Here is an 18,449-nt window from a genome sequence, read left to right as displayed (position 1 = left end):
TGACCTTTTTATTGTTGGCACATATCATGAGCCCAAAGTAGCTTGCTGAGGCAGCTGTTGTAAGTGCTGCTTGCAACTAGTCTCAGAACCAGCGTATAGCTCGGAGCCTTTTGTTTATACGTTTGCTTATAGCTACCACAGAAAAAGAACTCAGAAACGAGATTCATTAAATAAAGCCATAGACTGGCGTTCGTGTCTCGTTGACTACATATTGCATGTGTGGGAGCTGAGGTAATCTGTGGAAAGTTGCTCCAAAGATTAGAGGGGCCTATGGAGAATGTTAGCTTTTGCAGGGGGAGGGAGTAAAGTATTATTTAGGACGATGATTTATTTCTATCTTCAGCCCTATGTGGAAAGGTCTGACCTTGCCACATGGATCCATGCCCTGGTCGCGTCCAAATTAGACTACCAAAATATGGTCTATATGGGGCTGTCTTTGAAGATAGTTTGGAGACTTCAATTGGTTCTTCCAGAGTCCCAATAGGAACAATCTGGGCCCAATTTATCATGTGAGTTTTTCATCCTTTAAAGCGTTCAGTGGTTTCAGACTGAGTTATTTACTGGACCACCTGCACCCATATACTCCTGTCTGTAGGAGTGTTGGAGAATCTGTTGGAAACTGAAGCAAAAAGGGAAATTGCCACTGTTTGTGTCCCCCCCCCCACCTCTGGAACAGAAATCAAAAACTCATATACAATTGATATCAGTTCAGCAAATACCATAGGTATTTACACACAATGTTCTTGGTTGCTGGGTTTTCTTTTTAGCCTGCAATCAGCTGGTGACTTCTTCCTTTACATTATCTCACCATTTCCTTTCAACTGCAATGAACGGTGCAGAACTAATTGTGTCGCTAACTATGTTAAATTTGTATCTTATATAAATTGCATAACTAATTATGCAAATTACCTTAAATAGCAGACATTGAGGAAAAGTAACTTAGTGGAAACTGAACTGCAGCAGAATGGAAACAAGGCTGATTGTGACAAAGGCCAGTTAGAATGGAAATTGTTGCTTTTCTACATCCCAACATGTCTGTGCACTGAGATCACGACAGAGACTGTCCTTGCTGTACATCCATCTCCTAGGCTGGTGATGTGGGTGACCGCAAGGAAACAGCCTTTTTCAGTGGTGGCCCCATGGCTTTGGAATTCTCTCCCTTCAGATCTGTGTCCTATTAATACGCTGCAGGGATTTCAGAAAACTGTGGAAGCATTTGGTATTATCTTTCAGGCATGAGATGGTTTTACTGGTGCACTACCAGGGTTGAGTGAATCCATCTCAGTGTCACAGTTTTTTTATTCAGTATTAAGTTCAGTTCTCCACATTTCCACATCAGTTTGCAAAATAAAATAAAATAAAACAACTCCTCATGAAAGTTCACCAGAAATTTACCACGAATTTCTCTTAACGTATACATCCATATGAATTTTCCCCTAATATACAAATTTTCACAATGGAATTTCCTCTAATATAATGCATCCTTGGTGTGCTATTTTCACTAAGATGTGCATTTTTGTACACTTTACACTTGTCTGGAGGACCAGGTGCAAAATTCAGAGTTCACATTGTGAAGGCTCATACATTAAGTGCAAACTGAATTGAATTTCCCCCCTATCCCTATGCATTTTTTAAAAGTAGAAGATGCAGTGTTGGGGGGAAGGGCTCAAAGCACAGCCACAGTGTGCATATTTATGTGCTACACACATGAGTGGCATTTTACTCCAAGAGAAGTATGCATAGGACTGCAGTCACCATGACAGAACAGGCTGAATCTGGAGATTTCCTAAATTTTCTTGCAAAGTTTTTGGTGGCCCTTCAGTTTCCTCTTTGCCAGTTATGGGTCACTGCCAACATAAAGGGCTGTCTTTACCCAGGGGTGCAGGGGGTGTGGGGCACCCGAGCACCGAATTCTGGTCGGTGCCAGGTGCTTGCCACTGAAGCCGCCTAAGCTCTTAACGATCTACCTGTTATGAAATAATAAATAATTTTAATCAAGCTAGAAAGACAAAAATACATATATACCTAGGTATTACCGAACTGTATACCTACTGTTTCACTAAAGGACTTTTGACTGTGACTAAAGGCGCGTGCGCCAGGCGCTTGTCATTCACAATGGCGGTGCTTGTCATATTTTGTTGGAAGCCGCCCAGAGTGGCTGGGAAAACCCAGCCAGATGGGCGGGGTATAAATAATAAAATGTTGTTGTTGTTGTTGTTGTTGTTGTTGTTGTTGTTGTTGTTGTCAGACTCAATGAGTATAAGTGTATTGTAAATAAATGAGCAAATAAAAAAGTTTGTTTCTTTTTCCTCCCTTCTTTCATAAACAAGAGATAAGGCATAAGCGTGGTGTCTGACATAAGCATAATCAAAGTTAATTTGGGGGCTAAACTAAATTTGGGAAATGGGGGGGGTGCTGGGCAGATCTTTGCACCCCGATGGTGCGTATGCTACAGATGGCCCTACCAGCATACCACATGCATATTTGGAGCTCTGGATTTTAACAATCAGGATGATGACTTGTCAAATAAAGCGACAGAGCCTGCACATCACTTTGCAAATTTACAGAGATTCTTAATGAATCCTGAACAGAAAGCTGTGAATCATCCTGTCAAAGGTGAAAACGGAAAAGCTTTCCTGTTTGGCACCAAAAAGGCTACATGTGGTTGCAACAGCATTTCTTTTTCCAAGTAACAACTAAGCTTGTCACCCAGGCTGGTGAAATTGGGCAATTCAAAGAAATCCTGGGATAAGGATTTAGCATGACAGGTACATTTAAAAACAGAGAGCACTACCAGCCCCTATCTCCAGAAAATGCCCTTGGCTAGCTACACAACAACCAAACTAATAAGATCCAATAACTTAAAATCAGGAGATTGCTTTACAATTGCAAATGCATTCTTTTGAATAACTTTAACTCTCAGAGGGCTTTTTTTAAAAAAGCTACTATTTTCCTTTAGTGGCCATTAGATGCTTCAGTAAACCTATCGAAAGGCTGTCATTTTTAATTCAAATCTGGCATGGACTTAACCACAGGGCAAAGTTTAGTCTTATCTGGAAAAGTTGTGACTGAAATCACCTGTGATATATGCAAGTTTGTTGTTTCTTTTTTTGTTTATGCATTGCTGTTTCCTGACAAATCTAACATTCACAGCGAGATCTCTTTGCAATGAGCTGTTCGTAAGAGATTTAACCTCTGGTACGCAAAGCCCTGTAAACTCGCAAAGAAGCAGCAAGCCTGGACTTTGCTCCTCTGTTCACCCACAAAGCCTGCATGCAGCTTGCCTTGCCCTTTTGTGTCTGTTTTGCCTGATTACTTTAAATGAGTATGGCAGCAATCCCTGACATTGCTGTGTGGAGGTCTCTATGGTCATGTCCTGCTCTGGAAGCAGCGGGAGAGATTTGCTGCGAAAGAGAGATGTACAATGCTCGGGGGGAGCATGAGAGAATATTTTCACTGGAGTCAGGCTGAGGAGGAAGTTATGGGTGGGAATGCGTAGCAAGGTGAAGGAGAGGAGAAAGAGATACTTGTATTATTTGAAATGAATGTATTTGCCATGACTCATCATGTAAGCCTGGGTGGGAATCTGCAGCTGGGAAGGTGGAGGGAAAGGGCTCTTTTTTTATTATGGTGAAAGCATGTGCTAATTGAGCATGCGAGAAGGGTGGGATTGCATATAATGAAGTCACCCAGGGTAGGGAAAAATGGGGAGGAGAAGCCCCAAAAGATTCCAGGGTGGTGGTTCTTCTTCTTGCTGTTGTTTTAGACAGGCAACTGAGTCTCATTTCCTGCCTCAGTCGTCGGAGAGGAGCTACTCATGCGTTCACAAGAGAATGTGAATAACATGGATGCATATTTGTCTCTTACCATTAGCATTGCAGAAACCCTCGCAGATTCTCTCTCTCTCTCGGTGTGTGTGTGTGAGAGAGGGGGGGGAATATAAATGGACTAGAATTTGAGAGATATTTCATAGAGAAGCACCCATAGCCCTACAGGAGACAAGGCAAGAGATGAGGACAGACCCTCCAAGTGTTCCTATTTTCCAGGGACAGTTCCAGATTTACAGAAGCCACCCCGGTTTCAGATTTGATCCCAAAATGTCCCACTTTTCTTTAGGATGTCCCTATTTTTATTGTGGAAATACTGAAGGATATGGTTGTTGTTGTTTAGTTGTTTAGTTGTGTCCAACTCTTCGTGACCCCATGAACCAGAGCACGCCAGGCACTCCTGTCTTCCACTGCCTCCCACAGCTTGGTCAGACTCATGCTGGTAGCTTTGAGAACACTGTCCAACCATCTCGTCCTCCATTGTCCCCTTCTCCTTGTGCCCTCCATCTTTCCCAACATCAGGGTCTTTTCCAGGGAGTCTTCTCTTCTCATGAGGTGGCCAAAGTGCTGGAGCCTCAGCTTCAGGATCTGTCCTTCTAGTGAGCACTCAGGGCTGATTTCCTTAATAGGTTTGATCTTCTTGCAGTCCATGGGACTCTCAAGAATCTCCTCCAGCACCATAATTCAAAAGCATCTATTATGGTAGAACGTCCCTATTTTCATCAGAGTAATATTGATTATCTGCCCCCTGAGCCATCTGAAGGCAGCCCTCTATAGAGAAGGTTGTTTTTTTTAAGAAAAAAAAATATTGCTTTTCTATGTTTTTATATATGTTGGAAGCTGCCCAGAGTGACTGGGGCAGCACAGTCTGATGGGTGGGGTATAAATAGTAAAATTATTGTTGTTGTTGTTGTTGTTGTTGTTACACAGGATGTCCCTATTGTCATCAGAGAAATGTTGGAGGGTATGTGAGGGGATTTTTAATTTTGCCTATCACTTTTGCCCCTTCCTCAGTGACTGGCCCATTGTCACCCAGTGAATTTCATGGCCAAGTGGGGAATTGAACTCTCTAACCACTATAGTAGACTATACCTACACAGGAGATTGGTCTGCAAACAGACGCTTGTGTGTGTTTCTGGCATTCATGCTTTAGTCTCACAGTCGCCTCACTGCATGTTGGCTTCAGGGACAAGCTTACCTGTATTGAATCTTAATTGTTTCCAGCCTGTGGCAAAACTGGCTAACTTGCACAGGACTCTTTACTCCACCCAGAGGGCTTTGGGAAGCCAAGTGGGCAGGATCTAAATCTGAGTAAATAGCTTTGTTTGTTTTTGTAGTCAGTACCAACAGGAATTCATACAAGTGATGGTAAGGAGCCAAGGCAGAACTGACGTTCAAAAAGTGCCACTAAATTGATTGTTTGTTACCACTCTATCCCTCCTCCCCCCCCCCAACCTGAGTAGCTCAAAAGAATGTACAGTGCATTGTTCTTCCCTGCCTCCAACTTTATCCTCATAACAACCCGTGAGGTAAATTAAGCTGTAAGAAAGCGAATGAGCCATGATGACTCAGGGATGTTCACAGCTGAGGGGAGAATTCGATCCTGGGTCCCCTCTGTCGTAGCCCAGCACTCTAACCACTGTCACACTACCTCTCCTTTTTAGTGAATTAGTTCTGCACCTTTTGCCAGGGATGGTCAAATCTGACATTTCAGGTCTTCATTCAGTTTCTCACATTCCCATGTTTACAAAGAAAAGCCCTTACAAGTTTTGGGGACACATTTTTATATGCCATTTTACCTGATATTACAAATTTTTGTATGTTATTTTCAGAAATGTATGCATTTTTATGGACACTTCACCCCAATATACAATGGTACCTCGGGTTAAGAACTTAATTCCTTCCGGAGGTCCATTCTAAACCTGAAACTGTTCTTAACCTGAAGCACCACTTTAGTTAATGGGGCCTCCCGCTGCCGCCGTGCCGCCACTGCGTGATTTCTGTTCTCATCCTGAAGCAAAGTTCTTAACCTGAAGTACTATTTCTGGGTTAGCAGAGTCTATAACCTGAAGTGTCTGTAGCCCGAGGTACCACTGTACACAGTTTTGTACACACTCTTCGGTTGCAAGACTCAATAGCAAAAGTTCTGAAGGTCAACTGTGCTTCAGTTTGTGTATTGTCTCAGGAAGTATGAATTAGCTAGGTTCACATAAAAATGTAAATTAAACAGAATTTCTCCCACACCCATCACAGCTATGATGAGTTATGTTAAGGGATGGGTGTTTGGGGGAAGCATTTGATCCTTCAGGGACGAGGGGCGGGTTGATGTTGTTGCACCAGGGGACTACCTCTGAAAAGTCTGAATACTAGTTAGTAGGAACCACAAATGAGAAGAGTGCTGTTATGCTTGGATCCTATTTTCTGGCCTCCAACAGGCATCTGGTTGGAAACTTTAAGACCAGGAATCTGGACTAGATGGGCCTCCATTCTGACCCAGCAAGGCTCCTTTTTATGATTCTCTCTTCCACAAAAGAATTAAAGAGACACTGCTCACAATTTTCTGTTTTCTTTTCTTTCTTTTCACTTACAAAGTAAGCAAGCTTGCCAGCATTTGACAGGACTCATTACTTTGTAAGGCCCGCAGGGATAACTTGTGTATAAATTATTCTAGGCAAGCCCATCCTTGGATCAAGAATCTCTCTGCTGCAGATTGTTCCAAATGATGCAATGAATAAGCCAATGTGTTCAGGATTATTTAATGAAGCCTCTATTATGTAATATGTTTGTAATGCATTGATAAATATTAAGCGAGGCTTGGTTGCTTGTCGTGGCCAAACATTTACTGGGAGTAGCTCTTATGAAGCATACCTTACATTTTCTCAGTGAGTAGTAGAGTAAGTAACGCAAGGACAAAGAGTGTATATGGTGATTCAATATGTAAACCAGTCGGGCAGAAGGTAGACCAGAATCCACTGGTACAGCACCAGTAGATTTGCAGGAGAGCACCAAGTATCTCTGATAGCCACAACTCACTGCCCCCACCCACCCACATAAAGCTGCTAAAACAAAGAGAGCCTGAGGGAAAACTAGGAATGGATTTTTTAGTGAAATGACTGTGACCTCAATTTTGGTGCAGAAAACAAATTCCTACTCTGATTTGCACCTGCAAAAGAAGTGCCTGGTGGATGAAGCCAATGGTTCATCTAGTCCAGCATCTCGTTCTTACAGTGACCAAGCAGATGCCTCTGGGAAGTCCACAAGCAAGACACAAACACAAGTATATTCTTCCCCTCCTGTGGTTTCCAGCAACTGGAATTCGGAAGCATACAGCCTTTGACCATGGAAGCAGAGTGCAGCCATCAGAGCTGGAACTCATGGACAACTTTATCCTCCAAAATCCGGAGGAATTTGGCTATTCCTTTTTTAAAGCTATCCAGGTTGATGGTGATCACTGGGATCATGGGAGCAAATTCCATAGTTTCAACTACGTGCTGGGGGAAGAAATACCTTCTTTAGTCTATTCTGAATCCTCAAACATTCTGTGTCACTGGATGTCCACAAGTCCTAGTGCTATGGTGGGGGGGACTGTTCTCTATCCACTTTCCCTATGCCATGCATAGTTTTATACACTTCTACCATATCAAGTGGATAATTTTAATATCCACTCTGGGCGGCTTCCAACACAATATTAAAATTAAGTAATGCATCAAACATTAAAAGCTTCCCTAAACAGGGCTGCCTTCAGATGTCGTCTAAAAGTCTGGTAGCTGTTATTCTCTTTGACATCTGGTGGGAGGGCGTTCCACAGGGCAGGTGCCACTACTGAGAAGGCCCTCTGCCTGATTTCCTGTAACTTGGCTTCTCACATTGAGGGAACCGCCAGAATGCCCTCAGTGCTGGACCTCAGTGTCCAGGTAGAATGATGGGAGTGGAGATGCTCCTTCAGATATACTGGACCGAGGCCGTATAAACAAACCACCCTACTTTTGAACACTTGCACAGTTCCTGTTTCTTTCTGAGCCAGTATTTTGCATCTGGATCCTGTTGGTGGAATTCAGAGCTCTCGGAAGAAAACGAAGCAGATCCCACATGCTTGAGGTCCACCCACCTTCAATGTAATCAATGGCTGCCAACCCCTTGTAGACTATGGAAGATCCACACCTATGAGATTACCGCTCGCTTATTACTGCCACTGCTAACAATGGAACAGCTCATTGCCACATTGCTACATCTCAGGTGATGCATCCTGTGTGGCACAGGCTGCATCTCTAGCCAAGATGTGAACATCTTTGCACACCTCTCAGTGTATACACCTCTTGGTGTGTCCACAAACAGAAATGAATCAAAGCTATGGTGATATGAACAGCTAGGAAGGAAAGAGCTGTGAAACGCAGAGGCAAGAAGCCCCACACAACTTCTCTGAGCAATAAGGTAATAATGTGAACACACCCTTAGTCTCAACTCACTTTCCCAAACTTAATTGGGTTCCTTAGAGTCAAGTTACGTACTAGCATTAGGTTTAATGGGACATGGGTGGCGCTGTGGTCTAAACCACTGATCCTCTTGGGCTTGCTGTTTGGAAGGTAGGTGGTTCGAATCCCCATGAGGGAGTGAGCTCCCATTGCTCCCTGCTCCTGCCAACCTAGCAGTTCAAAAGCACACCAGTGCAAGTAGATAAAGAGATACTGCTGTGGTGGGAAGGTACTGTAAATGGCATTTCCATGTACTCTGCCTTCTGTCATGGTGTTCCATTGTGCCAGAAGCAGTTTAGTCATGCTGGCCACATGACCCGGAAAGCTGTCAATGGACAAATGCCGGCTCCATCAGCCTGAAGTGAGATGAGCGCCACAACCCCATAGTCGCTTTTGACTGGACTTAACCATCCAGGGGTCCTTTCCCTTTTATTTTATTTTATTTTATTTTATTTTATTTTATTTTATTTTATTTTATTTTATTTTATTTTATTTTATTTTATTTTATTTTATTTGGTTTGGTTTGGTTTGGTTTACTATAGCAGCAAGACTGAGCCCTTGAGTAGCACATGTGTCTACTACAATCATGTGTCATTTGCAGGTTGAGAATGATGATGCTCCACTATTTTTGCAGCCCTGTGTGGTGCTCAAGGAAGGCCTAAGTAGTGATAGTTTAATTATAAGATGAGCCACAGGCTGGGGAAGTTCAGGAAAATCAAGCAGGGTAGGAAATAGCAAAAGTGCTCACCAACATGTTCTCTGGCATTATAATTGCTAAAATAACCTTGAAAAGGGATCCTAAATGAATGCGTACTGCAGCGGATGATTACCTTTGTCCAAATTACTGCGGTATGAAATGGGGTTCTAACTCTGTTAATTAACCAGCCTATCCACAGGTGATTGCTAGATATATTCAATGGGAAACTTCTGCTCATGCAGAAAGTGTATACACCTCAAGAAGGCAAGGCTGCGTATTACTGCTAATTATGCAGTCTATGGGAATCTCCTTTGATTTCTAAACAAGGAAATTAGAACAAAAAAGGGAAGGGAGGGAAGCAAGAATGTGGCATACATAAGGAGACATAGTTAGCCAGCACTTTTCTCAAGTTCGCTCATTTGAAAAGGGAACAAAGAAAGACTTTTGGCGTTCTTTCCCCCTACCGGTAAGGATTTCAGCCAGGATGGCCTGACTGCCTTACTCCAGGTCTGTAACCCTAAGCAGTTTCAATTAGTTGTAGCATCTACGAAACGAGCAACACAGATACTTTGCCATGAAATCTGACTCCAAAGCAATGAAATGTACTTAAGGCCTGCTCAGTGATGGGTGGACAAATGCAAGGCAGTGGAACATTCTTGACCATTTGTCATAATGGAGTCACTTTGAGATCTAGGGGTCTTGTTACCGTCTTGCCTCGTTGTCTATCATTTGCTCTCTGCCTTGCACGGTTTTTGTAATCATCTATCCCCATCCCCCACTTCCTTAGAAGGCCTGTCCTCTTTTTCTCTATTGTAACTGTGCCTTTGACAGTGGTCTAATACGCAACCAATTTTTAGCAGGTGATGAGAGCCCTGCTGAGTTGTTTGGAATCCATGTATATTCATTCAAGGAGCAGTTCTTGCGTGTTTGAATCTTTTCCAACAGGGATCTGGTTGGTCACTGTGGGAACAGGTTGCTGAACTAGATGGGTCACCCAGCGCACTCTTCTTATGTTTTTATGCCTCTGGCTTCATTCATCGTTATCTCTGGCTCAATTTAGAATTGTAAAACTGAATAGAACATCGGGGGTCATCTAGTCCAGCCCTCTGCAATGAAGGAATCTTGAACCCACAACCCTGAGATTAAGAGTCTCAAACTCTACCAACTGAGCTATCCCAAACACAGCCAGCATGCAGCCTGTGACAGGTTAGCCCCTGAGGCAATGCAGCTTTTGACGAAAAAGATAGCTCATCTTTGGGGGTTTCTGGAGGAAATGAGTTGGCAAGGGAAGGATCAACATTCTTCCTCCTTCTCTCCTGTTCCTTCTTGCTTTAGAGCACCCCCTCTCACAGACACTTTGCAAGAGGGACAGGGCCATTGGGGTTGTGTTGCACACGACCGCAGTGTAATATGTAGTTTGCCCAAGAAACGCCGAAACTGAGCCGGCTTCCCCTTTCCCGAATCAGCCCCTCATTCTGACAGTAGGAGATCTGACCAAAAGCCTTTTCAACCCTCCAACCCTCCTCCTTGTTGATTGTGTGAATGGATGATCCTAATAGAATCCCAGCAGTGCTTTTAAAACTTTATTTCCTAGGTTAATCAAGCTAAAAGACCGTTTCCCATATAGCTGGGTTTCCCCGGGGGGGGGGGGAGGGCAACATCTCTGCATTTAAAAAAAAAACCAAAATGTTGGCATGGTGGTTCATAATCATAAATTCTGACCACTGGAAATATAAGGGAAGGACTTCAGGTGGGGGAAAGGGTTAGAGTGTTGCTTTCCCCTTCTTCTTTTAGTGGAAGCTCTCTCTTTTTAAAAAATAAAAGTATATTTTATAAACAAAAGAGCCTCACAGGCCCCTTCCCCTCTTTTTTTATCTTTAATCCCTCTTTCCCTCTTAGAATGGCAAAGCGCCCCCCTCCCTGGTCTTTCTAATAAATAGCTAGGAAGGCATTCAGTGCTATGTCCCTTTGATCAACACCAGGCTATCAGCTCCTGTCACTTCCCCCTCCTCCCTGCTCTTGTTCCTGGCTAACAGTGGAAGTAATACCCCCTGAAAGAAATACCCTAGGTGTCCTGCAAACCATCAATCACTTTTTCTCCCCCAGCTGGCCCACCCTCCCTGCCTGCTCACTACCTCTCTCTCCTTCTCCCTCCTTTCCCCCACCTATTCTCTCCAAACCCTGATTCCGTTTGATAACACACAAATTCAACATGCAAGGTAGTTTGACCTACTGGCACCTGGTGCTGTCTAAAGGCTCTGCCACTGTGGGCAGACAGGGGAATCCACTGGTCCCTCAAGAAACGCAGCAGCAAGCACTGCGACACTTTGGTCTGGCTTTGCGGAATGGCAGAGGCGATCTTCACCGAATTAAGGAGAATGCGCCTGATATAAATGAGGCTTTAATGACATTGTGGGGGTGGGGATTAATGTCAACGCTGCTCTTTTATTTACATTATTATTACCATTGCATTTCCAGAACTCCTCGCCATAAAACAAGGTCAAGCTTCCTTTTAGATTTAATTTTGGGTGGTGATCTTGCAAGAGAGACGACAGCCTCCAGACAGGTCGCTCAGCACATTTGCAAGGGGGCTTCTTGTTTACTGCTGAGATTATAAGCAATCTGTGTCCCCTCTTATCACAGTGTCAGGACACTGAAGTACAGTTTGTACATGCTACGCAAAGGGTATAATTTACAAAGGGAAACAATTATCACCGGCTACAGAACAAACACCCGGATTGCCTTTTTTTTTAAGCACGCCGAGGAAAGCAAGCTGCAAAACAGAGGGCTTGCTTCTGTATTTATGTCTCTGAAAGGGTAGAAGCTTGGGAAAGTGCTATAAAAGATCATTACTATTTGACAATGCCATCCACAAAATCTTGCTCAAATATCTTCTCTGTGATGGCAGAGATGGTGCTTGCCGTTACATCTTCCGTGTCGATGTGGCGATATATGTGTGTGTGTGTGTGTGTGTGTGTGTGTGTGTGTGTGTGGTGTAGTTGTTTTTTTCCAAAAAAAAAATCTGCAATGAGTGAATAGAGCTTATTGTGCTGGCTGCAAAATGTCAAACTGCAGAGGAAAGAAATACAGCATTGCAGTGGTGGTGCACTGAGGCCCCCGGTAGGAAAGCACAAGCTATTAAGTGGAAAATTCCTGCAGAGGACGTGTTTCCATTTCTAATATGAAGAAAGAGGGTGTTGTTTGAGGCTCGCATGCCTGTGGAAAATACAGAAAACAGGAGAAGATGAGAAAAATGACCTCACTGAACTCAAGGAACTTAAGCAAAAGAGGCCACTTTGGCCAACCCAGTGCCTTGCAACCGAAACAATAAGCACAGCTCCATGTTACCATATTGGCCCGAATATAAGCTGCACCCGAATATAAGCCCCTCCCCTCCTCGCTGCTCCTGGCTGCACACTGGCCGGGGAGGGTGGGAGCGTTGCTGGCGGCCTTTCCCCTTCCTCACTCTCTCCCTTCATGGCCTTGGGGGACCACATGCAGGGCGGACGCCTTTTTGCCGCGCTCCTGGGTGCATACCATTAGGTCATAAATACAGTGGTACCTCGGGTTACATATGCTTCAGGTTACATATGCTTCAGGTTACAGACTCCGCTAACACAGAAATAGTGCTTCAGGTTATGAACTTTGCTTCAGGATAAGAACAGAAATCGTGCTCTGGCAGCGCAGCAGCCCCATTAGCTAAAGTGGTGCTTCAGGTTAAGAACAGTTTCAGGTTAAGAACTGACCTCCGGAATGAATTAAGTACTTAACCCGAGGTACCACTGTATAAGCTGCACTTTAACTTCTCACGGTTGGAATGGGGGGGGGGCTTATATTCAGGCCAATATGGTATATAATGGGTTTGCCAGCTCCACTCTTTAACCATGACCTGTCGGAAGGGGAGATGGGGACGGTCGTTGCGGAAGGGGAGGGGGGAAGCCTCCCCTTCAGCACCTAATAACAGTCAAGGAGAGGCCAAGAGAGAGGACCGTGATGCAAACAACACCCTCGCCTTGGAGAGAGGGGCACGGTGTTCAGGTTTAATTGCAGTCTGAATACCATCCCTTGCTGTTTCCTTGCAACACCAACTATTTCAGCAAAGAGTAAATTTCCCATATGAAAGGCTTCTGGGGTACATGCAGGAGGAAAGCCTTGCAAAGTGTTGTATGGGGGTGGGCAGACTGTGCGTACAAATGGACAAGGGGTCTTCTAAAGGTAGTTTAAATGGCATTGTCTGAAACTCGCTGGCGGGCTGTGTGTGCAAGTGGTTTGAAGGATCAGCCCTCCCCGCTCTCCCTCTGCGAGGCCTCCTATAGTGTTGACTCTGAATGCCCGATTTGCCATTTGATGTCGGCTAAACTAATCAAAGGCTACGGGGTTTTGTTTCTGTTGTCACCATCTTTCTACATAGCCTCAACCTTGGTACCAAAAAAGAAAAGGAAAAAAAGTATACGCCTCCTATAGAATTTGCGAGCTGGTTTCATTCACTCTGCTGATGGCTGTCAGGGCATATTTCCATTGAATTGAATCTAGCAGGGGGGAATGTTATTAATTGTAGGGACGGCAAAGGCATCGTCATTCAAGGCTTATAATTGCTTTATATATAAAAAAGATGGAGCAAAATTAAGGCGGCAGGGAGGGGGGAATGTTATTAATTGTGCATATAGTGAAATACTGTTTATGTGGGAGACCTGCTGCTTCAGAAGTATTTCCTAAGTCATTGAGATGGGTGGATATGGTGGTTTTCATTTAGGCATAGGGATTTTTAAAGCAGCTAAAAAGAAAGTCATGTATCTTTGTGACAGTAAAGGGTTTCAAGAGTTCTCAAATGTTTTTCTGAATATGCTTCGCCATGTAGCATGGCAAGCTGCATCAAGAGACTTAGGTTGCTGCAAACTTGTCAGTATTAACAGGTCCTGACAACTATATAAATACTGCATCGTTAGATGAGTCTCCAGCCCAGCAAGATCCACTGGGATGAACAGGTTAGGATCCAGTGGCTCTGGCTGGGCTGGAAGGTTCCTGACGCAGCTGGGCTAGGGTTAGGGTTAGGGTCCAGCTTAACTCTCTTATTCTCACTGCAGATCAGTGGGTGATATACCTGTATATACTCCCCCATCCCAGCTAAGCTGGTACCCAACCCAACTGAGTTGAGTCTAGTGGATCTTAAGGCAATGTAAGCCCTGAAAATGGGTGTTCTAAGGGTGGGGCCAGAGAGATGAGACTTCGGCTGGATCCTAAACCCATTCAGCTTGGCCATGTCACCTAGCAACTCTGCATAAGTTAAGCCAGCAAAAAGGGTGCTGCTGAACGGAGTTTAGATCTGGTGTAACTTAAAGCTGGCTTCATTTACATTGGCTTGTTTTACACCACCTTCCTGTGTAAGGGATTGCTCCCTAAGAGGTGATGTGATAGAGGCCATTTTCAAATCTTGGAAAAGGCTGGCAGATATAAAGGACTAATAATTACTATTATTCATACTGATAAGGGTTACATTGATTTTCTGTCGCTCCAGAGAGTAGGACCCAAGCTATTGTGCTCAAATTGCAAGAAAATGGCTTTAGACATAACGTTAAGAAGAACTGCCTGATGACACATGCTGTTTGACAGTGGGACTGATGGCTTTGGAAGGTGGTTGTCTCTCCTTCATTAGTCGTTGTTAAGCGGAGGCTGGGAGGATTGGAATATGTGATGTTTTGAGGTCCTTTCCAATTCTATGAACCTACAAGGTGTGACCAGAAAGTAAGGTGAATCACCCTTGTGTGCAATAATGGGAACTGTTGGATTCGCAGAGAAACGTGGGAGGTGTTCGTCTGTATCTCAGCGCACGTGGTTCAGTATTTGTTGACAGGCCTACATTCATGTAGTAGCATTTAGTAGCTGTTAATAGTGCAGTGTGTTGTGATTGAAAATGGAGCAAAGAGTCAATATGAAATTCTGTTTCAAATTGGGTAAATTGGCATTTGAAACCCATGAAATGTTCATAACTGTGTACGGAAGTTACTGAGTTGTCCCACCCTCCATATTCTTCTGATCTGGCTCCACCAGATTTCTTTCTTTTTCCAAAATTGAAATCTGCACTGAAAGGGTGCACATTTTCCAACATTTCACATGTCCAAGCTGCTGTGGTGAGAGAACTGAAAGCAGTATGAAAAGAGAACTTCTCCAGAAGTTTCCAAGAGTTCTACAAACTTTGTCAATGGTGCATTGTATCAGAGGTGGCCTACTTTGAAGGCCTGTAAAGTATGTATGTTCAAATATTTCTTGCTGTCCGATTTCTGTGACCATTCACCGAACTTTCCAGCCACACCTTGTATTAGTCTGAATGCTAATATTCTACTTCAAGTTTTGATCATGTTTTGTTTATAAGTTTTATTTAGGATACCTAGAAATCATCTCTGCCCTTTACATACCCAACTGATCAATGTGCTCTGTGGGAGAGTGCCTCCTGCACATCTAGAGGACCATTCCATATGATACAGGAATCAGGTCTTTAGCGTAGTGGCACCTAAACTTTGAAGACCTTCCTTTTTGAACAAGTCTTTTAAGTGGAGATATTTGTCCCAGCCTGCATGTGCACTGGATTAGAAACGTTTTTTACGAATGAAAGTATTTGTAATTGTTTTTATATATATGAAAGTGCTTTTAATACTCATAACTGCATTTACACATGAAATTGTGTAATTTTTTGACTTCCGGGTTGGCGCCTCCAGGCAATGGCGGAGTTCCTCCAATCGGGAGGAATTTGCTCTGCGGAAATTAGGGTCTGACCGCCACGGCGAAGGCGGGAGAAGCCTGTGAACTTGGGATTTGGCTGGCACCCTTTGCGCCTCCCCTACTCGCAGGGAAACCCTGATTTGGGGATCCGGAGCGAAGTGGGGTGAGTGGTGCGGTGCTTCGAATTGAATGCTTCTTTCACGGAGTGAAGCCGCATCGCTGTTGCCGGAGAGCACTGACTTTTTCCTGTGGACAATTGGATTTTAAACAACTACAATTGGATTTTAAACAACTAAGTAGAACGGAAAATTAGATCCTTAAATTCATTAATTTGGCATCGAAATGGGAAGGTTCTAAACAGGAAGTCTGCCTTTCTTTTTTGTAAACAGATTGAAGCAAAGAAGTTGCAAGTTAAAGCCTTGGAAAGTTTATTTTTGTAAAGGATTAAATCTCCATCGGTTAAAACTATTAAACCCCCCTTGGAAGCAGGAGAAGGGGGGGGGAATTTTGGACCTAGCGAGCCTGCAGGAGAGAGTGAAAATCCAAATTACCACTGCTCCGAACCTGGAAACGGGCTGCCAGAAAGAGTGACGTTTTTTGACAGCTAGCAATAAGAGAAATATATTGTTTCCATTGTACTCATCTGCGTTTAAAAAGTAGGAAAAGAAACTAACTTTATAGTTTAAATTGTGTTTGAAAGGATTGATACAAGTGGAGACTGTTTCTCTCTAGAGGGAGCTTTTGAAACTGTTACAGGAGTGGAGCTGGGGTTTTTCCAGTTGAAAGATAAGAACTGTGTGAAATAGAGATTGACCTTGGACTTTAAGAATGTTGACAGAAGGAGCCTTAGTGACTGTATTATGTAAGATAAGCTATTCGTTGGAACAGCTCCACAAGAAGACGGACGCTATGAATACCAAACTTGAGAACTTGGGACAAAAAGTGACTAATTTGGAACAAAAAGTGACCATTAATACAGAAATTGTTCAGGATTTGACACAGGAACCTACCTTGACAGGACAAACTGGGGAGAAGACGAAGGAGAATGTTGGTGTTGTTAAACCTAAAATAATACAAGTGGAAGCCCCAGTTTTACAGAGGCAAACTGAGGACTATGAGTGGAGGCCTTTTATGAATGAATATAGAAAAAGTCAGAATCTGAAGATTAGAGCCCTGCTTGGATTGAAGAAGGAAGGTTGGATAGACTCTTTCATGCAGAGATTTACTGACCTTTGGGTCCTGAATCTGGGTCACGAGGTGATTGGAGTTGTGGGGGCCTTTGGAGCTGGAGGAGCCTTGAAACATGATTTGAGATATTGTATGGACACTGGTTTTAGCTGTGGAGAGTTGGTTGGTCTGTCGAGAGGGAATGGGGGCATGGTTGGGCCCCCTCAAGACCTGTGCTTCAGCACCCCCAGCATCAAAGACTATGAAGAAAAACTGCAGAAGGGACTTGGAAAAGATTTAAGAGCCTCGGACAGAAGATCTCCAGGTTGATGAACTATATGGAATGGACGGAAATGACTGGCAGAATCCGAGACCAGGGAGACGAGATGGTAGTAGAAGATTAGGAAAGTTTAAAGTTTATATAAAGAAATATTGTAAATTTAATGAGTGTTAGAAATTTGTTGGAATGAAATTTTATGGCTTTAGCAGAAATGTTATAAGGAGTTAGGTATAAATAAGTATTTCAGTATTAATGGAAAATAAGGTACAAAATATGTTAAGATATTCATAATGATAAAAATAGAGAAAGATGGAAAGGAATTGCTGAAACAAGTAATAGAAGTGGAATACAAAAAGGGAGGTGAGAGGAGGTCGATGAAATAAGGGAATGAAAGAGTAATGAAATGGTATGGTATATGTTTTTAAATTGTTGTTCTTTTGCTTTGTTTAGTTTAGTGTGTTAAGGTTGTGTTTTGTATTGTTTATTGTATTGTTTTTTTCTTTTCTCTCTCTTTTTTTTCTTCTCTGCTCTATTTTGTCTTTTTCTTTCGCTTATTTTCTTCTTCTTTTCTTCTTAAAACTTTTTGTAAGTTTTAAAAGCAATAAAGATTGTTTTTTTAAAAAAATGAAATTGTGTAATTTTTATTTATTTATTGCTGATTTCCTAAAATGGTGAAATCACTTTAAGATGCTTTATGGGAAGCAATTCGTAATATAAGCAAATAAATAAATAGAATGTAAGCAAAGATTAGCTTAACTTTACAATTTTGAGGGCAGGTTTGTGGGCATTGAACTTCTGGTTCATCGCTGATCACATATACTTGGGGGGGCAGAAACATGAGAAATAACATTAGATGTCCATATGTATGTCATTATTTCTTTCCTGGAACTATTTGTTGGAAGACCTAAAGGAACATCTGCACATCTTCAAAGAGTATAGATTCTATGGCAATTTTCTCATGTGTTCATGCACTATTTTTTAGAATGACAAATTAAAAGTTTTAAAAGTGTGTGTGTGTGTGTGTGTGTGTGTGTGTGTGTGTGTGTGTCTTTAAACAGGAGGATGCTTCTCCATACAGACTGTTTATGAAATATTGTCCATGGTGATCACTAAAAGCAAAGAATCTGGCCTCCCTCTTTATTAGCGCTTTGCTGGCAATTGAAAACATTCCTTTTTTGAACAAGCTTTGGGTTCCGTTGCTGCTTAATATATTGATTGTGAATGCTGCCCTTCCTGCTGTTATTCCTTTGCTAATGTCTGCTAATGTTGATAACTTGTATTTTAATGGT

General features: G+C 42.9%; 1 long non-coding RNA gene across 1 annotated transcript in view; it reads right to left on the bottom strand.

Moving 5' to 3' along the window:
• Positions 1-12,009: 12,009 nt before the first annotated feature.
• The window catches only part of LOC309532076, a 145,207-nt gene continuing 138,767 nt past the window's right edge, over positions 12,010-18,449 (bottom strand). Inside the window, exon 2 of the long non-coding RNA XR_014219586.1 lies at positions 12,010-12,212. This is a non-coding gene — a long non-coding RNA (uncharacterized lncRNA). The remainder of the gene's footprint in view (positions 12,213-18,449) is intronic.

The sequence above is a fragment of the Podarcis vaucheri genome (assembly GCF_965113315.1).
Source record: "Podarcis vaucheri genome assembly, chromosome: 5".
NCBI lineage: Eukaryota > Metazoa > Chordata > Lepidosauria > Squamata > Lacertidae > Podarcis > Podarcis vaucheri.
The sequence above is the reverse complement of the archived record's forward strand: the minus strand, read 5'-3'. Positions and strand labels throughout refer to the sequence as shown.